The sequence below is a fragment of the Lissotriton helveticus genome, chromosome 3_1 (assembly GCF_964261635.1).
Source record: "Lissotriton helveticus chromosome 3_1, aLisHel1.1, whole genome shotgun sequence".
NCBI classification, from domain to species: Eukaryota; Metazoa; Chordata; class Amphibia; order Caudata; family Salamandridae; genus Lissotriton; species Lissotriton helveticus.
The window spans coordinates 1059956894-1059982491 of record NC_136061.1 but is presented as its reverse complement, the minus strand read 5'-3'; positions in this window follow the sequence as shown (position 1 = coordinate 1059982491).

Sequence of the window (25598 nt, the reverse complement as noted above, 5' to 3'; positions counted from 1 at the left end):
CATGCAAACCTGTCACTTCTCTCACTCTGCAAGGATCTAATTCTTGCAACAACCTCATTTTTTGTTTTAAACTTTTCTTATTAAATGTCCGTACAAAATCACAAAGCAAATTGATGGAATCCTGTCGCACACTGCAAATACTACTACACTTCCAGGTATACACTGGTCCCTTAGGACGTTTTCCTAAAACTTCATCACCTAACACCTCTTCTGCCTCTGTTGTCACAAGTTTTTCTTTTTCAACCGGACAACCATCTTTCACCTCATATGCTCGACCACTGGTGTCACTGCATGCACCAAATCATTATCCTGCAAAATAACTCTCCTCATTAAAAAATGCCTCACAACTTGAACTATGCATCCATTCTCCTGAAAAAACTTCACAAAAATTACTACGATTAACTGTTCTCTTCCATCTACTATTTGTTTTGAAATCATAAATTGCCTTGTTTAGTTTCCTAATTCTATTGATTATCAAAATAAATAACTTTCGCTTAATTTCGAATGCCTGATCAATAATTTTCTCAACTTTTTTTTTTCTCTTATAAAAAAACACTTTCTGTTGACCTTTCTTAATATTTTTTAACAAATTGCCAATTATCCTGTTGCGGAACATTCGTCTACGAATGTCCCTAAACTGATTTTTCCTTCTACTACCATGCACAGAGTTATTTCCTGCTCTAGCAGTAACATTTTTGATTGGCCTTTCCTTTCCGTTTAAATTGGTTCTCTTTTTCTGGACTAAAACATTTTCTGTAGTACTACTTTTTTTTCTACAAATGTTTCTTAGGAATGATTTCGTTGTCTTACCCGGAGCTTTCTTGGTGACTTGACGAGTTTTTATTGTAGAGGACTGCTGCAAGCATTTAGTAATCTGCTGTCTTTGACGTTTTGTAGCCTTTCGGTTTCGTTCTTTAGATGGCATTATGTACTTTTGAAATGATCTGCAGTTGAATCTGTGGTAAAATATAATAAAAAATGTTATTAACCACTATTACCAAACAGTAAATCAATAACAGTCGTCAAAAATTTAACACACTACTTGTCAATTTTACATGCAATAATTTTTAGTGCATTGGCAAATTTAGTAGTCACAAATAGTAGCAAAGAAATGGAATGCTTCTACATTTGACCTGTGCTCTTTTATATGTGAATCTGAACTAATTTTATGAGCATATTTGACTATTTTATTAAAGACACTACACACAAGCTGATTTTGAAGTTGTGTTTAATTTTAAATGAAACGGTTTACATGTTTACTTTTCATTTCCAGTAACTTTTAAAAATAAATGTTTATAGTTCCATAGGCTCAAGCAGGTCAGCTTCCCACCCTATGTCATACAATTCTGACAAATCGGCATCCTCATCATGTTCTTCATCATCCTCAGGATTTAAATCATCCAAGGGATCTACTTCCACTGATGTTTCAATCACAATTTCAATGATAATATCGAGATCAACAGATTGCTCATTATCACTCATGCTTGATGTTGTCGTTATCTTTAAAGAAAGAGAACAACAATGAGATGTTGCAGAGTAAGAGACAAATCTCAGAGACTATAATTGTAAAATTGTTTAACAAGAGTAACATTTTGCAGATATTATTTAACCATGTCCAGCGATGCTGAGGAGGTGAGGCCTATGTCCAATTTTTCAGTGAACAGGACTCATCTCTTCTTAACCTTGGATAAGCCTCACCAACACTGTGTCCCCTGCTAATACTTAAATTTAAAGGAGCAGATTTATGTTAACTGGCGCATCCCTAGGGATGCACCAGTTACCGTGCGCCACTGCTCTGCCACCCATGATGTGCCGCATTTACAATGCAGAGCACCATTGAGCAAAAACAGCACAGATGCATCACGCATCTGTTCCACAAAAACGGCGCATTGCACGAATCACGTCGTAAGCGCGACATGTCTACTGCAATGCACAGGGGCAAGCCACACAGTGCATGGTGCATCACTCCTTATGCCTGTTTCAAACAGGCGTAAGGATTTGATTCAGCAATGCCATAAATGTGACTCAGTGAAATCTTCTTAATTTTACTGTGTTAGTTTTACAGGGCTTTCATGCAAATGACTGGCCACCCTACAACAAAACGCTCACATGAAATCTGACGCAGGTTTCATGTGGCACAGGACTTTACAGCATGACACATCTGCCTAGATGCATCAAGTTGTAAATATGTCGCAACATAGCAAGTCTTTTGCACCACCGCTGCGTCACAAAAGTGACGCACAGTGGCGCAAAAGAGGCACACGGCTATCATAAATCTGTCCATAACATTTTAAATGATTGATTCAGGATGACGATAAGGTGTGGCCTATCCAGAGGTTTGTTTGAGGTGAGGCCTACTCAGGGTTGCTGATGAAATTTAGGCTTGTTGAAGAGTACAGAGGAGATAATACATGTGCAGGCCTACCAATGAAGTGAGTCATGTCCACTTCACTCTTGAACAAAGGCCAGACCTCTTCTGTGTCCCTGGACAGGCCTAAACCTCATCTGCACAATGTGATTCGTAAAGTTAGGAAACACAGGTGATGTAATTGAAAAATGTGGAATTTCTTTTCCTCATTTCACAATCACATCACCTGTGTTTCCTTTGCTTAGGTATCTCATAGTGCAGATGGAGTAGACCATATCAAAGAGTACACAGAAGTTGAGTACTGTATACAACAATTTTGACATTTACAGAAGATTCAGCTTTTCCATGCCCCCTACACAGTCCTAAATGTTTACAGTTTAAACTGACGGTATCTTGTTGGAGATGAAGTGAGGCCTGTCTTGCAACATGGTACATCTTTTGCATCACTGCTGCATCGGTTTCATGTGGCACAGGACTTTACAGCATGACACATCTGCCTAGATGCATCAAGTTGTAAATATGTCGCAACATAGCAAATCTTTTGCACCGCCGCTGCGTCACAAAAGTGACGCACAGTGGCGCAAAAGAGGCACACGGCTATCATAAATCTGTCCCTAACATTTTAAATGATTGATTCAGGATGACGATAAGGTGTGGCCTATCCAGAGGTTTGTTTGATGTGAGGCCTACTCAGGGTTGCAGATGAAATTTAGGCTTGTTGAAGAGTACAGAGGAGATAATACATGTTCAGGCCTACCAATGAAGTGAGTCATGTCCACTTCACTCTTGAACAAAGGCCAGGCCTCTTCTGTGTCCATGGACAGGCCTAAACCTCATCTGCACAATGTGATTCGTAAAGTTAGGAAACACAGGTGATGTAATTGAAAAATGTGGAATTTCTTTTCCTCATTTCACAATCACATCACCTGTGTTTCCTTTGCTTAGGTATCTCATTGTGCAGATGGAGTCTAGCATATCAAAGATTACACAGAAGTTGAGCACTGTATACAATAATTTTGACATTTACAGAAGATTCAGCTTCTCCATGCCCCCTACACAGTCCTAAATGTTTACAGTTTAAACTGATGGTATCTTGTTGGAGATGAAGTGAGGCCTGTCTTGCAACATAGTGCATCTTTTGCATCACTGCTGCATCGGTTTCATGTGGCACAGGACTTTACAGCATGACACATCTGCCTAGATGCATCAAGTTGTAAATATGTCGCAACATAGCAAATCTTTTGCACCGCCGCTGCGTCACAAAAGTGACGCACAGTGGCGCAAAAGAGGCACACGGCCATCATAAATCTGCCCCTAACATTTAAATGATTGATTCAGGATGACGATAAGGTGTGGCCTATCCAGAGGTTTGTTTGAGGTGAGGCCTACTCAGGGTTGCAGATGAAATGTAGGCTTGTTGAAGAGTACAGAGGAGATAATACATGTGCAGGCCTACCAATGAAGTGAGTCATGTCCACTTCACTCTTGAACAAAGGCCAGACCTCTTCTGTGTCCGTGGACAGGCCTAAACCTCATCTGCACAATGTGATTCGTAAAGTTAGGAAACACAGGTGATGTAATTGAAAAATGTGGAATTTCTTTTCCTCATTTCAGAATCACATAACCTGTGTTTCCTCAGCTTAGTTATCTCATTGAGCAGATTTAGTCTTGCATATCCAAGAGTACGCAGAGGATGAGGACTGTATCCAACAGAGCAATGTACATTACTCACCTCCTGTGACACTTACAGAAGCCTCAGTTTAATATTTCTCAGTTCAATATTTATTTAAAGAAGCACACAAAATATGACCTTCTCATAAATGTGAAAAGCGTTTTTTTTTTTTAAAAAAAACGATTTTCTGGTCATAATTTGAAAACACAACACAGGTCCTATGTAGAAGCACATCCTATCAGTACTTAAATTAGCCAAGCACACATGGGGGCGTATTTACAAGGACCTTACACCACAGGAAAATAACTTAAATTAAAATGGGGAAAATAACATCAAAGGGACTCAAAGGCCTTTTAAATATGCCCCAAGCAGCCTATGAAACTCTAGCAGTACATATCAAGAAACTTAAATGACTTCAATAAACGTTTTTAAACACATCAAGTAAAGCAGTTATTCAACTACATTCATGGGGAAGTGACTTAAAATGCCCTAACACACATGAAAGCGTATTTTGAAGGCCCTTAAACCATTTTTGCATCACTTTTAACATGGCTATGTAACTCAAAGAAACAAAATCTAAATTTGCCAAGCACACATGGGGGCGTATTTACAAGGACCTTGCACCACGGGGAAATGTCTTAAATTAAAATGGGAAAAATAAAATCAAAGGGACTCAAAGACCTTGTAAATATGCCCCAAGCAACCTATGAAACTCTAGCAGTACATATCAAGAAACTTAAATGACTTCAATAAACGTTTTTAAACACATCAAGTAAAGCAGTTATTCAACTACATTCATGGGGAAGTGAATTAAAATGCCCTAACACACATGAAAGCGTATTTTGAAGGCCCTTAAACCATTTTCCATCACTTTTAACATGGCTATGTAACTCAAAGAAACAAAATCTAAATTTGCAAAGCACACATGGGGGCGTATTTACAAGGACCTTGCACCACGGGGAAATGACTTAAATTAAAATGGGGAAAATAACATCAAAGGGACTCAAAGGCCTTGTAAATATGCCCCAAGCAGCCTATGAAACTTTAGCAGTACATATCAAGAAACTTAAATGACTTCAATAAACGTTTTTAAACACATCAACTAAAGCAGTTATTCAACTACATTCAAGGGGAAGTGACTTAAAATGCGCTAACACACATGAAAGCGTATTTTGAAGGCCCTTGCACCATTTTTCCATCACTTTTAACATGGCTATGTAACTCAAAGAAACAAAATCTAAATTTGCCAAGCACACATGGGGGCGTATTTACAAGGACCTTGCACCACGGGGAAATGACTTAAATTAAAATGGGGAAAATAACATCAAAGGGACTCAAAGGCCTTGTAAATATGCCCCAAGCAACCTATGAAACAAAGCAACATTTTAAATACACAACTTTCTTCATAATTTTCTCCTTAAAGCATACTATTCTCCATCTAAATTAAATGAATTTTTTCTCACCTTAGCAAATACTTTTTGAGTTTCAAAACAGTCTCAGACACACACCAATTTGTCTTCAGCAGAGCAAAAGGTATGCACTCCAGAGGCTGCAACCAACAATGGCACAGAAATGCTGTAATTCATCACACATATCTCTCATGTCACCCAATCAAAACTCTTCCCTCACTTTTTTCAAATCAACACCCTTCCCCCCTCTGCCCTTTCTGCCTTTTTTCCATAGCAACCACCTCCTGAAAGACCTCTCATGTTTGCAAGTTCACCCAACAATGTTTCAATTGAACTCTGAACTCTCAGTACACCTGCGTATCCAGTGCAATCTTTCATAAAATGATTTTTTTTTTACCATTCAAATTACATCTTTCAAAGAACTCATCCATGCACCCTAACTTTCTGGTTTCAGCAATCAAAATCCACCAATCACTGCTACTGATTAATTACCACAGAAACTCCACAGTTTTTTTCATTACATACTCCTACTGTTTCAACTGCCATTTCATTACCACACTTCATCTGACTGCAGCAGAACCTCCTCTCACCATGTTTTCTGTCTGGATTGTTGGACATAGTTATATCCACTGGGCTCAAAGGTATGCTGATAACAGAAATTTACACAACCTCAATTTACAAAATGTGGAAATCAACTGGATTGGCCACAGAGGATTAAGATGTCACCAATTGATACCATTGTTGAAAACCTTTTTGCATTTGCCAAAACCTGACCTGTTAATTGTGCACTGTGGAGGAAATGACTTGGGCACTTTGACTGGGGTAGGTCTGGAAATGCTTTTAAAGGACACCTTTGAGCAATTGATGGCACTATTTCCTCAAACTGCCTTGGTATATTCAAATATATGCCAAAGACAGAAATGGAGGTGGTCAAACCAATTTTGTCCACAAATTGAGAAATCGAGGAAGCATGTAAATAAATCTGTTTCAGCTTACATGAGAGACCATGGAACGGGCTCCATCTACAACAATAACTTGCGTTACTACATGCAAGATATCTACAGAGCAGATGGAGTTCACTTCTCAGATGAGGGGAACAGAATTTTTATCCTCAATTTAAGACTGTGCATTGGTACCTACTTGTAGGTACCTACATCAGCCACAGGACCCAAAAGCTCTTTTCAGAGCTACCCTACATCTGATCACTCACAATTATTATTTTACTCTAACTTTTTTCACTAATTTTCACCAAAGTACGCTACCCGGAGCGCTACCCGGTACGCGCACCGGACGCTAACCGCGCGAAAATTTGAAAATCTAGGGGGTCAGGATACGTCTACCGTGCCCCCTTCTACCCATTCTCAACATTATTTGCCCTCCATCTTGTATCTCAAATCTACAGAAACACAAAATGGAGGACTCCCGTAACGCTGCCGGTTCACGTACCGGGAAGCGCTCGCTCAAAAAAGTAATATACAGAAAAACCACTGGAGACACTTTCACCAAATATAGATTAGCTCATACTACATACCAATCCCTACCATTTTCACAAATTTGGTTGGAATTCCATTTAGCCATTTAGCCTGTAGACCTCTCTAAATACCCTGAGGTAAATTACTTCACAAAACACATCTGAAGTGTTGGAATTGAACCCATTGACTTGGAATTCATGGATGAATCACGAGACCATGAACTTCTACAATGTGTAGAATCTGTGGATTTCTTACTTCAATATGAGGACGGTCAAATGTGGGAAGTTATGTTCAGTCAAAAAGAAGACATATCGGACAGTCAAATGTTAGACGTTCTATTAAATTTTGAAAAAGAATCAGAAAAATAAATGTATATTTAATAATCAAAAATTGTTCGAGTCTTTAATCATTTTTATATCTAATTCATAAACTAGTACCAAATTGATTATAATGTAAAGTCAGACTTATAGTATACTGTGCAACTTTATATTATCTCCAATGTGTATTTAACATCTCTTTATCATCTCCTGCCTCCATATTGTTTCTGCTTTCCTGACACACTATGGTATGAATTCCATATTCCACAATAACTTCTGAAACAACATGCAAGATATCTACAAAGGAGACGGTGTATATAAATTTTTTGACTCTGCATTGGTACCTACATATTGCTACTTAAATAAAAAAACGAAAAAACAAAACAAAACGAACAATCAATAAACATACAATATTTAAAAAGTCTATCATTCTTTTTTCCTTATAATACGCTTCCCGGACCGCTTCCCGGTGCGCGTACCGGGCGCTCCCCACGCAAAAAAAACGTTTTTTTTTCTTTTCTTTCGCGGGGCCCTTTGAAAGCCTCCACATCAAACCTAGGGGGTCAGGGAGGATCTGCTATGCCCCCTTATGGTCATTTACCCCTTTGTTTTGGCCTCCTCTTGTCTCTCAATCCTACCGAGAGACAAGATGGCGGCCGCTCGGGACTGTTTAGAATGTTGACAGACACCGGAGAGCCAATCAGCTTCGCTTCGCGAAGTTCCGTTACGCGTCAGGTACGCGAACCGGGGCGCTGCCCGGAGCGCGCTTACAGATATATATATTTTTTTGAACGTTAATTTCTCAAAATCCACTGGAACACATATATTGAGACCTAGCAAAGGCACATCGGGCTACCAGTCCCTACAATTTTGCCAAGTTTCGTGGAAATCCATTCAGCCGTTCGAGCTAAAAGTGAGGCCAACGGCCCTATGGAAAATTGCATGGGAAAAACGCGTTTTGGGACCCCCTTTTTTCTCGGCCCCCCCTTGACGAAACCCCCCCAAATTTTCAGGGGCTGCTCAGAAACAAAATGTTCCATTTTCCTGACAATTTCAGCCAATTCCGTCCTCAAACGCCAAAGTTATTTGACATAGAATTTTCAAAAATCCCATAGAGAAAAAATCCTAACTATATATACCTACTGGCGACCGCCAGTAGGTAGTTATAGTTAGGATTGATTTCCATAGGGAAATCGCAACATGCTATTGGGAATAACTTTGGCGCCGGTTGAGGAATCTGCCTAAACTTTTCCTCAACTTTGCCTCACGGCGCTCCGATCCTTCCCTGAAAGTTTGGGGGGGATCTGGCAAGCGGGGGCCGAGATAAAAGGGGGGTCCCAAAACGTGTTTTCCACATGTTAATTTCCATAGGGCGGTCGGACTCACTTTTAGCTCGAACGGCTGAATGGATTTTCACCAAACTTGGCAAAATTGTAGGGACTGGTAGCCCAATGTGCCTTTGCTATGTCTCAAGATATGTGCTCCAGAGGATTTTGAGTAATTTAGGTTAAAAAAATGTATATATCTATAGCCGCGCCCCAGTACGCCACGCGACTTGCGCACGGAAAGCTGATTGGCTCTCGGGTGTCTGTAAACATTCGAAACAGTCCGGAGCGGCCGCCATCTTGTGTCTCGGTAGGATCGAGACACAAGAGGTGGTAAAAACAAAGGGGGAAATAACCAAAAGGGGGCAGGGTAGACCACCCCCTGACCCCGTAGGTTTGATGTGGGGGCCATAAAAGGGTCCCTCGGGTAAAAAAAAAAGTTACTTTTTTTTCGATTTTCGCGGGGGGAGCGCCCGGTACGCGCACCGGGGAGCGTACCGGGGAGCGTACTTTGGTGAAAAATAGTGAAAATAGTAGTGTAAAAAAATCATTTTGAGTGATTAGAGGTAGGTTAGCTCTGAAAAGAGCTTTTGGGTTCTGTGGCTGTTTTAGGTACCTACAAGTACGTCCCACACACACCCACACACACACAAGCCCACACCCCCACACCCACACACTCACCAGACACACCTCACACACGCACAGCTCCACCCACACCCAAACACCTGACACCCCCACACCGACACCTTATACATCCACACCCACACCCATACATCCCACACACCCACACTCACACACACCTCACCCCCCCAACACACACACACACACACACACACACAGATACCTCACGGACACACTCCACACATCCCACACACACACACCTCCCCCCCACACACACACACATCTCACAGACACACCCACACATACTACACATACACACACATCCTACACACATACCCCCCACACCCACACACCCCACACACACACCTCACACACCCACACCCCCACCTACACCCAAACACCCCACACACCCACACCCACCCACACACACACACACACACCTTACACACCCACATCCCCACCCACACCCATATACCCCACACACCTACACACACCTATACACCTCACCCCTCCCCAGACACACACACACACACCTCACAGACACACCCCACACATCCCCCACACACACACCCCCACACATGGGGAAAACTCAGTAAAACAGTAAAATAATAATGTAAAGTGCTTAGAGGTAGGGTAGCTCTGAATAGAGTTGTTGTGGGTGATTTAAGTAGCAACATGTAGGTACCAATGCTGAGTCTTACATTTAATGTACACAGTTTCCTCTGTAGATATCTTGTATGTTGTTACAGAAGTTATTGTGGTATATGGAATCCATATCATAGTCTGCCAGGAAAGCAGAAAGAACATGGAGGCAGGAGATGAAAAAGAGATGTCAAATACACATTGGAGATAATATAGTGGGAGAAAGGAAGTAACTATTAGCAAAATTACTATGTAACATAAAAAAGTTGCACAGTATACTATAACTTTGAATTTACATTATAATCAATTTGGTACTAGTTTATGAATTACATATAAAAATGAATAATGTCTCGAACTATTTTTGATTATTAAATATAAATTTATTTTTCTGATTCTTTTTCCAAATTTAACAGAACTTCCAACAACACATTGTCAGAAATGTCCTCATTTTCAATCAGCGAATCTACTGCTTCTACACATTGAACTAATTCATAGTCCCGTGATTCATCCATGAAATCTATGTCTTCATTATCTACAATAAATTTTTCACCGTTGTTCTCCAGAACAATTTTGAAGGAAATATTCTGCTCTCCTTCCATTTTCTTGCTGTAATTTGCATTAAAAAAAATATATATCACTAGAGATAGGACACTGTTGGGTTTAAGTTCAGACAGGTAGTTTTGATTTTTTAACAGTGAAGTTATCTTTGGGCAGTGTATGGTATCAGGCTGGAAGTAGAAATATAAAATAGTGTATATCATAAAGCCTAAGTAAATTCATAGTTATACAAGACAAGCCTAACTCCATCCATAACTATAACAGAGAAGCCTATCTCAATCTATAACTATTACAGAGGGATAGTATATAACTATCAGAAAATGTTTTCCAGAGTAACTTAAAGTGCACAACATACTTCAGTTTTCAAAATAACATCTTACCTTTGAAAAAGAAGTTTAAGTTCTCAGTGAAAATCCTTTTGAAATGTACTTTAGGAAGTAGTAGTCAAAATGGCTGTGTTTCCCTCTCTTTCTTTATATATATTCATGTACATAACCAATCAAATGTCATGAAATAATAGTAGAAAATTAAAGTAACATTTTAATTGGTTGTAAATTCTAACACTTCAGATGTGTTTTTGTAAAGTAATTCACCTCAGGATATTTAGAGAGGGCTACAGGCCAAATGGCTCAATGGAATTCCACCAAATTTGGGAAAATGGTAGGGAATGGTAGGGACTGGTATGTAGTATGGCCTATTCTATATTTGGTGAAAGTGTCTCCAGTGTTTTTTATGTAAATTAACTTTTTAAATTTTTGGGAGCGCTTCCCGGTGCACGCCCCGGTACGCGTACCGGCAGCGCTACGGGAGTCCTCCATTTTGTGTTTCGGTAGATTTGAGACAGAAAATGGAAGAGAAACAACATTGGGAATGGGTATAAGGGGGCATGGTAGGCACTCCCTGAACCTCTAGGTTTTCTGAGGGGGTCTTAGGAGGTCCATATAGGCGAGAACATTTTTTTTAATTTTTCGCGGGGGGGGGCACCCAGTACGCGCACCGGGAAGCGTACCGGGGAGCGTATTTTGGTGAAAAACAGTGAAAAAAGTTAGAGTAAAATAATCATTTTGAGTTATCAGAGGTAGGGTAGCCCTGAAAAGAGCTTTTGGTTTCTGTGGCTGATTTAGGTACCTACAAGTAGGTACCAATGCACAGTCTTAAATTCAGGAGGAATATTCTATTCCCCTCATCTGAGAAGAGCACACCATCTGCTCTGTAGATATCTTGCATGTTGTAACGCAAGTTGTTGTTGTATATTGAACCCATTCCATAGTCTCTCATGTAAGCAGAAACAGATTTATTCACATGTGTCTGTGCTTTCTCAAATTGTGGACAAAATTGGTTGGACCAGTTCCATTTCTGTCTTTGGCATATATTGGAATATACCATGGCAGTTTGTGGGAAAAGTGTCATCAATTGCCCAAAGGTGTCCTTTAAAAGCATCTCCAGACCTACCCCAGTCAAAGTGCCTAGGTCATTTCCACCACAGTGCAAAATTATGAGATCAGGGTGTGGCAGATGGTAAAAGGTTTTCACCAATGGTATCAATTGATGACATCTCAATCCTCTTTGGCCAATCAATTTTATGTGCACATTTGGTAAATCAAGGTTGTGAAAATTTCTGGTAGCTGCATACCTTTGAGCCCAGTGAATGTAGCTATGTCCAATAATCCAGACAGAGTACATGGTGAGAGGAGGTTCTGGTGCAGTCAGATGAAGTGTAGGAATGAAATGGCAGTTGGAACAGTAGGAGTTTGCAAAAAAAAACCTGTGGAGTTTCAGTGCTCTTGAATCACAAGCAATGATTGGTGGATTCAGATAGATTAAAACTGAAAGTTAGGGTGCATGGTTCTGTTATGTGAAAGAAGTAATTTGAATGGTTAAGAAAAAGTCATTTAAAGAAAGATTACAGTGGATAAGCTGGTGTATTTTTTTTTAGTAGTAGTAAAATCTTTATTCGGGATTCATTTTCCATGAATTACCATAAAAGCATTTTTACATTTCATTTACAAACATTTTAACAATAATAAAAAATTTCCAGGTCGTTACAATTTATCATAAAATTGCTTAGACAAACAATTTAGCTATTGTTGTTCTGAAAATTGACCCTTGATTTAAAAATACATTTTAGGAAGGTACTGACAACTTTACAGATATATTCTGAGCTTAAAAATTGTAACCTCAGCATTGCGGGAAGACATTTTCGAAGTCCTAAGGTTTTCAACAATGGGGTTAGGAAAAGTCTTCGATGGACGGAATAATATTTACAAAACAAAACTGTATGCATTGTTGACTGTTCAGATAGTTCATCACATGGACAGGGGATTAAACTCTCTTCCCAACTATTTCTATTTGGGAATGCTACTATCCTGTGAAAAATGTTTAGTCTGAATCTCGTTAGTAAGAATCGTTCGAACTGCGAGACAACATAGGTTAAGTATGGTTCCATTTCCATGGTCGTCATGACTGCCAGAGAATACTGTACAGATGGTTTCTTAATCTCCTCAGTAATACGTAATTCTTCAAAGTGACTCAGCGCCTTTGCCTTGAGCTCTTTCTTAGGAATTCCGACTATAGTATCCGGTTTATAGTAAAAGTCGGCCATTCCTAGATCGATGAGGAGATTTTTAACATAGGTTAACCAATCTATTTTATCTGCGTGGTCAAGTTTCATACAGTCCGCAACAATAGCTTTAGTTAAAGAGTTCTTTGTTTAGACCCATATTCTACGCCATAGGAGTACAGGTTCAATTTTGGCCAGGTCCTCAATATGTGGTAGGCCCAGTTCTGCGTGGGAGGCAAAGGTGGATACTCTTTTGGGTACCGACAATAAGAATCTTATAAAGGTGTACTCAGCAACCTGTAGGGCTTTAGTGTGTTTGTGGCCCCATAAGCCCGCCCCGTAAAGTGCGATTGAGTGGCACTTGGCTCTGTAGATTTGGAGGAGTTCAACCGGAGGTTTCTTCCCTAGTTTCTGGGCAAATTTCATGAGGGCAGCAATAGAGCGCAGAAGTTGGTGTTTACGCGCTTCTATAGCCGCTCTCCAGTTGATCTTCCCGTCTATCATAATTCCCAGATAGGGATATTGGGAAGTGGTTTCTAGTTTTACATTATTTAAGAAAATGGGTTTTTCGTTTTTCTTAGCCCGTCCAGCTGTCATAACAACGGTTTTCTTAATGTTTATAAGCAGATCTAGATCGCTCATAAATTTCACATAGGTGTTCAAAGATTTTTGTAGCTCGCGAGGTGTACGTGCTATGATTACCGCGTCGTCTGCATATTAGAGCGCAGGCACCAGTCGGTCTTTTACACGAGGTAGGTCCTGACCCCCCCGTAACATCTCTACCTCAAGGCCGTTGGTATAGAGGGAGAAAAGAAAGGGGGCCAGGACACATCCTTGCCTGACGCCGCGCTCTACTGAAAAAGAATCTGTCAGTTCGCCCCGTACTCCATAACGAACCCTCGCGGAAGCGTTGGACTAGAGCTCTCTAAGAAAGGTCACAAGGGCCTCGTCAATTCCCATTTTTGTCAAGACTGACCAGAGTTTTGCATGACTGACGCAATCAAAGGCAGCAGAGAGGTCCACATATACCATGTAGAACCTCTCGCGCTTTGCTAGAACATACTTTCCCATCAATAAAGCCAAGTTCAGGGCCTGTTCTGTTGTTCCGTGTCCCTCTCGGAAGCCGTACTGGATATCCGAGAGGGTCCCGGACTCGTCCACCCACTCCTGTAGGCGCTGGAGAACCACTCTGCCCAGTACCTTCCCCAGTGAGTCCAGGAGGGAGATTAGACGGTAACAGGTTGTTTCCTCTCTGTTTCCCTTCTTAAAGATTGGTACCAAAATTGATTGGGTCCAAGATATAGGCAATGTATAGCTGGTGTATTGAGAGGTCAAACATGCTTGCTGATTTCATTTGCAACATTGTAGAATAAACTTTTAACCCTGGGAGCTCAGTGAGGAGGGAGTTGCTATGGTAACAGGTAGAAAGGGCTGAGGGGGGAAGGGTGTTGATTTGAAAATAGAGAGGGAAGAGTTTTGATTGGTTACCATGAGGAATATGTGTGTAGAATTAGAGGTTTTCTGTGCCATTAATGGTTGCAGTGCCTGGAGAACATACCTTTTGCTCTGCTAAATAAATATTGGTGTGTGTGTATCTGACACTGTTCTGAATCTCCTAAAGCATTTGTAAAGGTGAGTTATGAATCATTTAGATAGAGAGTTCAGATTAAGAAGCACATTGATTTTCTTTGCTGTTGGTTTGTGTGATGCTTTTTGAAAATGCATGGTTTCTATATTTGTAAAATAGAGGATTTGTATTTTGTGAAATAGTGATGTTTCAGTAGTGAAGTTGAATGGTTGTACATAGGACTTGCACTCTGTATCTAAAATGTTATTTTAAAAATCAATTTTAGGGTAAATCAGTGGGTTTCAGTAGTGAAAATGAATGCTTGTACATAGGACCTGTGTTCTGTTCCTAAAATGGTAATTGAAAAACGATTTTAGTGCAAATCAATGGGTTTCAGTAGTGAAAATGAATGCTTGTATATAGGATCTGTGCTGTGTTTCTAAAATTTTAATTGAAAAACGATTTTAGTGCAAAACAATGGGTTTTAGTAGTGAAAATAAATGCTTGTAAATAGGATCTGTGCTCTGTTCATAAAATATTAAATACAAAACGATTTTAGGGCAAATTAATGGCTTTCAGTAGTGAAAATGAATGCTTGTACATAGGACCTGTGTTCTGTTCCTAAAATGGTAGTTGAAAAACGATTTTAATGCAAATCCATGGCTTTAACATTTTTAAGAAGGAATAGATAGTGTGTGCATAATTATATAAAAATATTTAAATCTTTTACAAACATGTTATCTGTTTTACCTCAGATTGGTAAGCAGACTGAGTTTCTTTTGTTGTTGGTTTGTTTCATTTTTTGGGTAATGCTTGTTAGGAATGTTTGCAAGAGATAGGAAATGTATTTTGTAAAATAGTGACTTTTCAGTACTGAAATGGAATGATTGTACATAGGACCTGCACTGTGTTTCTAAAATTTTATTGAAAAATTGATTTGGGGGCAAATTAATAGCTTTTACATTTTTGAGAAAGAATAAAAAGTGTGTGCATGATTAAATAAAATAATTTGAAGCCTTCACAATCATGTCACCTGTGTTACCTCAGATTAGGAAGCACATTGAGAGCCTTATTTATGCAAACAGCGATGCGTCACTTTTAACTGTGCACTCCTTGTGACACCAAAGATGCATTATATTTAATGTATGACGCATCATGTTTGTAGGACTTACAGATAAGTCAGTATTTCTGATGTATCTATAAGCGCAAAAGTGACGAATTGCTGGAGTGTGTCACAAAAATGACGCAACTCCAGCAATGCATTCTTTCACATGGGGAAAGCCCCATGTGAAAGCGTTTGCCTCAGTCTTACGCCTGCTGTGAGGCAGGTGCAAGATTTTGACGTAACAGTGTCCTAAAAGTGACGCAGTGAAATCTCAAAGATTTCACTGCGTCACTATTACTAGGCTTTCTGCGGAGAAATGACCCCTCTGTGTACATTACACCTGACAGAGGTATAATGTGGCGCAGAGGTTTAAAAAATGACGCATCTACCTACCTGCGTCACTTTTTAAATATGGCTCAACAAGGCACATGTTTTATGCCGCCAATGCGTCACAAAAAGTGACGCATCAGTAGCGCAAAACTGGCGCAGGGCTTTATAAATGAGGCTCATCTTTTTTTTGCACACTACTCCAGTTTAATCCTGTCCACTGCACTCTTGGACACAAGCCTCACCTTCTGTGCTCCCCTGGACAGGCTTTATCACATCAGCACTCCTGCTTAGGCCTCATAATCTTTTTTTAGAATAACATTTGAAAAACTGAGAAAAAGTCATATGTATAAGCTTTTCATTACACTACTAAAATATTTTTGGGGCAAATTAATGAGTTTTACATTTTTGAGAAAGAATAAATAGTAGGACCTGCACTGTGTTTCTAAAATGTTATTGAAAAATCGATTTTGGGACAAATCCATGGCTTCTACATTTTTGAGAAAGAATAAATAGTGTGTGCATGATTACATAAAAAAAATTGAACTTTTCACAATCATGTCACCTGTGTTACCTCAGATTAGGAAGCACACTGAGCTTCTTTGCTGTTGGTTTGTGTTATTTTTTTGGTAATGCTTGGTAGGATTGTTTGCAAGAGAGAGGAAATGTATTTTGTAAAATAGTGAGTTTTCAGTACTGAAATGGAATGCTTGTACTCCAGCAATGCATCCTTTCACATGGGGAAAGCTGCATGTGAAAGTGTTTGCCTCAGTCTTATATCTGCTGTGAGGCAGGCGCAAGATTTTGACGTAACAGTGTCCTAAAAGTGACGCAGTGAAATCTCATAGATTTCACTGCGTCACTATTACGAGGCTTTTTGTGGAGAAATGACCCCTCTGTATACATTACACCTGAAAGAGGTATAATGTGGCGCAGAGGTTTAAAAAGTGACGCATCTACCTACATGCGTCACTTTTTAAATATGGCGCAACAAGGCACATGTTTTATGCCGCCGATGCGTCACAAAAAGTGACGCATCAGTAGCGCAAAACTGACGCAGGGCTTTATAAATGAGGCTCATCTATTTTTTTGCACACTACACTAGTTTAGTCCTGTCCACTGCACTCTTGGACAAAAGCCTCACCTTTTGTGCTCCCCTGGACAGGCTTCATCACATCTGCACTCCTGCTTAGGCCTCATAATCTTTTTTTAGAATAACATTTGAAAAACTGAGAAAAGGTGATATGTATAAGCTTTTCATTACACTACTGAAACATTTTTGGGGCAAATTAATGTCTTTTACATTTTTGAGAAAGAATAAATAGTGTGTGCATGATTACATAAAAAAATTTTACCTTTTCAGAATCATGTCACCTGTGTTACCTCAGATTAGGAAGTAGATTGTGCAGATGAGGTGAGGCATGTCCAGAGGGACAGAGGAGGTGAGGTCTGTGTTCAAGACTGTAGTGGGAGAGAGGCCTTTCCTGGGGAGTATAGGTGGTGAGGCCTGTGTTTAAGAGTGCAGTGGACTAGACTTTATGAAGCCTATCCCCCACTGCACTCTTAAACACAGGTCTCACCTTCTGTGTACCCGTGGACAGACCTCTCTTCCACTACACTCTTCAATACAGACCTCACCTCTCCTGCACCCATAGACAATCCTCACCTCATCTGCAACCCTGAATAGACTTCAACTAATCTGTATCCTTAGACAGGCCTGAGCTTACTTACACCCTTGGACATGCGTCACCTCATGTGCACCCAGTTAGCATCATTTATACTCAATACATTGAGGCCTGTCCAGAGGACACAGATGAGGTAAGGCTTGTCCAAGGGTGAGAGGAGGTCAGTCCTCTCCACTGTACTCATGGACACTGAATGCTTGTACATAGGACCTGCAGTATGTGTCTAAAATGTTATTTAAAAAACGATTTTGGTGCAAATCAATAATTTTTAGATTTTTGAGAAGGAATAAATAATGTCAGCATTAATAAATACATATATTTAATCCTTTCACAATAATGTCACCTGTGTTACTTCAGATTAGGAAGTAGATTGTGCAGATGAGGTGAGGCATGTCCAGAGGGACAGAGGAGGTGAGGCCTGTGTTCAAGACTGTAGTGGGAGAGAGCGATACAAAAGGGGATGATGGACGGAGCATTTGTATAAGTCAAACACTCACCCCCAGTCAACTGATCTGGGTTTAATCCATCACCATTCTTTAGTTCACTCAGCCACCCCAGTTCAGACATGGCTATATGCAAATCAGTCTGACCCTGGTCCTTATGGGAACAGTCCAGCCCGAACTGCCAAGCCATGTCTTCCCTGGACCGGAAACAAGCATCCTGGGACCGGTTTCGGATTCATAATCCTCATCAGCCAGGCTATCTTGAATCCAGTGGCCAAGTGAACAAGGGACTCACGTCTGAGCATACCCTGCCACACTTAGGGCGAACAAAGCGATACAAAAGGGGATGATGGACGGAGCGTTTGTATAAATCAAACACTCACCCCCAGTCAACTGATCTGGGTTTAATCCATCACCATTCTTTAGTTCACTCAGCCACCCCAGTTCAGACATGGCTATATGCAAATCAGTCTGACCCTGTGCCTTATGGGAACAGTCCAGCCCGAACTGCCAAGCCATGTCTTCCCTGGACCGGAAACAAGCATCCTGGGACCGGTTTCGGATTCATAATCCTCATCAGCCAGGCTATCTTGAATCCAGTGGCCAAGTGAACAAGGGACTCACGTCTGAGCATACCCTGCCACACTTGTAGTGGGAGAGAGGCCTTTCCTGGGAAGCATAGGTGGTGAAGCCTGTGTATATGAGTGAGGTGGACTAGACTTCATGAAGCCTATCCCCTACTGCAGTCTTAGACACAGGTCTCATCTTCTTTGTACCTGTAGACAGAGCTGTGTTCCACTACACTCTTCAATACAGGCCTCACCTCTTCTGCACCCCTGGAGAATCCTCACCTGATCTGTAACCCTGAATAGACCGTTTGCTTTTTGTCATTGCTTTGTTGTTTGGTAATAGTGCTCTATAATGTGCTATTTTTTTCTTTAACACAGATTGAAATCAAGATTTCAAGAGTAAGGAAAGATGCCCTCAAGGGAAAGGAGAAGAAAACATAATAACCGCAAAAAAACAAAAACAGCAACGGAATTACAGCACTCTTCTACAACAACTACTTCAAAAAACAGGAACAAAGCTCCTGGTAAGACAACTAAGTCTTTCTTACGGAACATATGTAGATAAAAAAAAATGTTGGACAGCATGTAGAAAAAGAGAATGAGAGAGTAAATTTGAAAAGGAAGGAGAGAACCTCAAAGAATCCTACAACTGAAGCAGGAGAGAATAATATGGGTAGGAATAGAAGGCAGAATCAGTTTAGAGACATTCGTAAACAAATGTTTCACAATAGGGTGGTTTTAAATTTGTTAAAAAACATTAGGAAAGGTAAACAGAGAGCTGCTTTTTATAAGAAAAAGAAAAGTGTAAAGAAGATTGTTGATCAGGCTTTTGAAGTTAAGAAAAAATTATGTATTTTAATAATCAATAGAATTAGTACACTTAACAAGACAATTGATGTTTTCAAATCAAACAGTAGATGGAAAAGAGTAATTAATCGGACTAATTTTTGTAAAGTTTTTTCAGGAGAATGGATGCACAGTTCAAGTTGTGAGCCATTTTTTAAAGATTTGGTGAAACAACTAAACCTTGAGCAGAAACAGATATATGACGAAGTCACAGATCAGATTGAACATGGATTCACTCATGAGAAAAAAGAGTGCTCATGTACATCATTTAAACCAGTTCAACTGTACGTAAGTGGAGAAGCGGGAACTGGAAAAAGTTTTCTGATTAAAGCAATTGCAACTTATCTGCATAAAAGGACTGAATCACCGCTATCTTGTGTTGTTACCGCTCCAACTGGGCTGGCTGCACATAACATTAAAGGGAATACTTTACATCGTTTACTGATGCTGCCAGTGGAGCATGATAACAAATTGCAATATCACAAGCTATCTGGAGATGCGTGTTCCGAAGTTTCGAGAGTCCTGAAGAAAATGAAACTTCTTATCATTGATGAAGTAAGCATGGTGCCAAATATAATGCTTGCTTTTGTGCATTTGAGAATGCAAGAAATTCTTAGAACAGACTATGATCTCTTATTTGGAGGAAAACATATTATTGTTTTTGTAGATCTACTGCAGTTGACTCCAGTGAAAGGACAACCTGTGTTCAAAATGCTCAAGCATGAAGATACCAGGAAGTGCCTAGGAAGCATTGGAAACGTTAATATATGGTTAAACTTCAAATATGCAGAACTGCTTCAAAATATGCGGCAGGCAAAAGATGAAGATTATAAAAATATTTTACAAGATGTAAGAATCGGAAAAGTAAGTCAGCAAGGGAAAGAAGCTTTACATGGACGATTAATTTCAAATTTGTACGCAAATGAAAACATTCTTCCAGAGAATATTTTTAAGAAAATTAACGAGAAGAAATCTGGCATATGTTTGATGCCAACTCTGAAAGAATGTTCCATGTTCAACAACAAAATGTTAACGTTAGAAAATGAAGAGATAGTGAAACTGGAAGCTATAGATAAAATTGAACATATGGGAGCAACAATTATTTTGTCTGAAAATTTGAAATCAAAATTGGATTCATTAGAGAAGACTATATCTAAAACTGATGGTTTTGAAAAGACTCTGAATGTGTGTTTAAATTGTCGTATCATTTTGAGAAGGAATTTAAATGTTGAAAGAGGTCTGGTAAATGGAGCAATGGGTCATGTTGTTGGTTTTGTGAATTACAAAAATAGAGATGGAATTGAAATTTTAAAAATTAAATTTGATGGCATTGATGAAATAGAACAAATTTGTCGTTGTTCAGCTAGATTTTTGCTTGTGAAAGACTTATATGTTTGCCGAAAACAGTTTCCTATTTGTTTGGCATATGCGGTGACAATTCATAAATCTCAAGGTTTTAATGTAGACAGCGCTTTGGTGAACACTGGGAGTTCTGTGTTTAAAGAGGGTATGGCATATGTCGCAATATCACGAGTCAGAACTTTATCAGGATTCTACTTGATTGAGAATGATGAAACAAAGATTTGTGCATATCTACATTGTGTTAAAGAATACAATAGGTTAAGAAGAGAGTATGCTCCACATTTGCCTCAATATCCTCTGATTGAAAAACGTGTGGTAGGCCAAAAAAGAAGAAATGAGAGTAATTGCAGTGAGGTAGTAGCAAAAAGACAAAAAGTAGATGAAACTGTAATTGTAAGCAGAAGGAAAAAGGATTCTGTTGAAGATGTTGTTGGATTTCAGTTTGAATACAGTTCTGGTGTCAACTGCTATGCTAATGTAGTGGTTAATGTTGTTTTTTTTCTTCAAAACATACAAGAACAGATTGTTGAAAATCGGGATCAAAGATTCTGTTGTTTGTTGAATTCGGTGTTTGAGAAATGTACCAGTGATAGAGCAAAAATAGAAAGTGTTTCAGAAATTCGAAATCTTCTAGACATATGTTCTGGTCAAAATCGATTTTCACAGAATATTCAGCAGGATTGTCAGGAATTTTTAATGTATATGTTTGATGTATTGGAAGATGAAGGTGTAGATATAAAAAATCTTTTTAGCCTTTCTTATCAATGGCAGCATGACTGCCACAACTGTACTTTATCAAGTACTACTAGAATAGACCCTGAAAGATTTATATATTTGACTTTACCAGACTGCAAATCAGTGCCTTTTAATAATCTAGTTAAAGCAGCGGATTACAATATGGTGTGTACCCAATGTAAGTCTACAATGCTGTCCACATTATTTCTACAAAATTATGGTCAGTATGTCATTTTAATGTTCCAACGATGTAGACCTGATGGAACTAAATTGACAACTTCTATTAAAAATTTCGTGGCTTCACAGTTATCAATATCAGGAAGAACCTTTGCAACTGTAGCTATTATTTTTCATGATGGTCCTTCTACAACATCAGGGCTTTACACATGCTATTTAAAAAGTTGTAAAGGTTGGTCCCACAGTAACGACACTCATTTGACTTTCAAACAACGTTTGCCTTTTGGCTTAAAAAATTCATACCTAGTGTTTTTGCAACCAAAATTTAGATAAAGGTAATTGGCCTATGAAGACGGGAACAGTTAATAAAGGTTATTTTGCTGTTTAAAAATATATTCTGAGTAAAAGTGATCCAGGTAATATAAAAAATTGACTTGTCATATAGGTACTGTAAGTGGATCTCATAGTAAGTGATATTAGTATTATACAAAATGATGAACATGAGTGAGTCAGAGATGGTTTTACAAATACTTAAATATTGTGAAAATATTGTAGAGCCTTTCTTTCAGAACGTCGGAAAAAACAGGTAATTTCAGAGTTTCTTATAATTAATTTGAAAATATACTCATACATCTGACACTATTTGGCCAAAAGGAAAGGTACAGGAATGAGTAAAGAGTCATGACTGAAAAAAAGGAGTATATGAAAATAATGAAAATATTTCAGATGTTCTTGGAGCTTTTCTTCTAGAAAATCGATGAAATGGATTTTTTTAGTGAACAGCAGAGTACTTTGCAATGAGAAAAGGACCTCCATGATATACTATTTGGCCTCAAGGAAAAGTAAGTCAATCAAAGATTAGTGTACATTTGTCATTTATCAGTATCTAAGGTTTTTTTTAAAACACAATCTTTTAGATTGTGTTTTTTTTTCCCGCTGTCATATGATGAGTAATTTGAACTCACTGTTTTAAGTGAAATTCAATATATTCTGAGAACAGCAAAAATAAACTATGTAACATGTTGTAGAAGTTATTCTATACTTTGGATTGTGTAAATTAAATTGTATTCCCATTCTCTGACACACACTTTCCTTTTTCCTCTCTCTTTCAGCTCTCTTTACTCACTCACACTGCCTTTCTCTCACTCTGTTTCACACCCATTCGTTTACTCCACTTCTTTCACAACCCCTCATTTTCATTTCAACTGTCTGCATCCCCTCTCTCCCTTGCACCACTTTTCAGCTTTTAGTCTCTCTGCTTTACTTCCCTTTTCCGTCTTTTCCTCCTTTTCTCTTTTAGTAATTCCTCTTTACTCACTGAGCAGTATTGTCGCACTCTATCACTATAACTCACCCACTCTCCCTCGCTTATCTTTGTTTGCTCCTTTCTTTTGACCTCTTCTCTCTATTTTTCGTTCACTACCTCTATGTCCTCAGTGCCTCACTCTCCTTGTGTTATGTTCACTTGTGTTTATCTACCTTCTATCATTTCTTTTACAACAACTTCACTGCTCCTCTCTCATCGTTCTTCATCCCATTTCTTTTACTCTGGTTCCATTACTATCCCTCATTTCCTTTCTTTCTCATTACTTTCATCACCAAATTATTTTCTCTCAGTACCACTGTTTTAGTCGTCTTCTCCTCTCTTTCCTTTTTTTGCTCCCTTACTCATTTCCTTTTCTCACTCATTGTACTCCACCTCATTCAGTTTTTCTCTTAGTGTGTCTGTCTACTAACTTCCTCACTCCATTTCCCTCAATCAAGCTGATTGGCTGTCGGGTGTCTGTCAACATTCTAAACAGAATCGAGACACAAGAGGTGAAAAAGAAAGGGGGAAATAATTAAAAGGGGGCAGAGTAGACACCCCCTGACCCCCTAGGTTTTCTGGGGGGGGGGGGTCTAGAAGGACACTGAAGGGCAAAAAAACGTTTTTTTTTTTTTTTTTAATTTTGCGGGGTAGGCGCTGGGTGCGTTCCCAGGTGCGCGCTCCGGTACGCGCACTCTGAGCGCACCACAGGGAAAAACAGTGTAAAAAATTATAGTAAAAATGTCACTCCTCTTCTATCACACTCACTCACTCACTCCCTATAACACAGCCACACTCCCTCACTTATGTTTCTTTCCTCTCTCAGTCAGGGCCTCATTTATGAGAAATGACGCATTATGTCGCAAGGAGTTACAGATACGTCAGTATTTCTGACGTATCTGTAAGCGCAAAAGTGATGCATTGCGGGAGTGTGTCACAAAAGTGACGCAACTCCAGCAATGCATCCTTTCACATGGGGCCAGCCCCATGTGAAAGGGCCTGCATCAGTCTTACGCCTGCTGTGAGGCAGGTGCAAGATTTTGACACATCGGTGTCCTAAAAGTGACGCAGTGAAATCTCATAGATTTCACTGCGTCACTTGTACGACCCTTTCTTGCGTCAATACGCCCCCTTTGCATACATTACACCTGGCGCAGGTATAATGTGGCGCAGGGGTTTACAAAGTGACGCATCTACCTAGATGCGTCACTTTGTAAATATGACTCAACAAGGTGCATTTTTTACAGCACTGGTGCGTCACAAAAAGTGACGCACCGGCGGCGTAAAAGTGGCGCATAGCCTCATAAATGAGGCCTTCAGTCTTCTACTCTTACTTTTTCTTTCACTTTCTCTGTTTCTTGTCTGCCTGACTCACCTTGTCTCACACTCACTTGTCTTTATCCAGTCTGTATCTCCACTCTTTCCTAAACATCACTGCTCTTTTCTTACCCTTCCACACCCCCGTTCCTTTACTACATTTTCTTCACTTATCCACATTCCCCATGTTCACTCTCCTTCTCCTCACTTTCCTTCCCCACACTCACCTTCTTTCAGTCCCCCTACTTCACTTCCCTTCCCCTCTCGTCCCTTTCTTTGCTTTCTCACTCATTTTCCTCTCCTCGCTCACTGCACTCCACTTCAGTTACTCTTTTTCATTTTTTTAAGAATACAGCTCTTTGATGAGAATTGGAGGTAGTTCTGAAAAGAACTTTTTTTTCTTCTTTTTTCTTTTATTTTCAACAAAACAAAAACAGGGAATGGCAAACTGCTCTACAGGAGCAAAAAAAATAATCAAAATTAGGGCTGGGGACAGCAGCGGTGGTTCTCTAATGCTCGAACCATGAGCATAACACTTTGTTCCCCATAACAAAGTAGCTGATCACATTGTCTGCATTTAATTATGGCTTCATTAAAAGCAGGCTGAATATTAGGGATCAGCTGCTCTGGCCGCCCCCTCACCGATGCAGTTGCTCCTCCAGTTGAAGTAGAGGCACCATCTCTTGGAGCCTCTCGTGCCAGAGCCCTGACACTCTCCTGGGCATAGTTCTGGGGATGCCTTCTCTGGACGTGGCAAATCATGGTAGAATTACCAAAACTGTACTTCCTTGTGGGGTCTCCTCGGGAAAGTACAGTATGGCAGATCTTACATTCCACCTTTGGAGCATTTACTTTCTTACGTCCCTCAGGTATATCAAAACATTTCCAAATGAAATGTTCTTTCACCTTCGGCTGAGGAACCTCTTCATCTATAAATCCATCTGAGTAATCACTGCTGCTGGATGCTCTGGCAGCCATGATAATCCAACAGAGATTAAGCAGCAAAAAGACAGGTCTTGCAGTCACAGAAGTGAAAGAAGAAGTGAAGGAAATGGGTGGGGATTTCATTCTTTGTATAAAAAAAACTGTTAGCAACCAATGAAAAGTGTTATTTTAAGGTCACATGACTTGACACGCTTACGCTGCGCGCACCAGAGCGCTTCCGGGGGCGCTTACGCGGCGCGAACGTAGGCGCTTCCAGGGGCCCTTATGCGG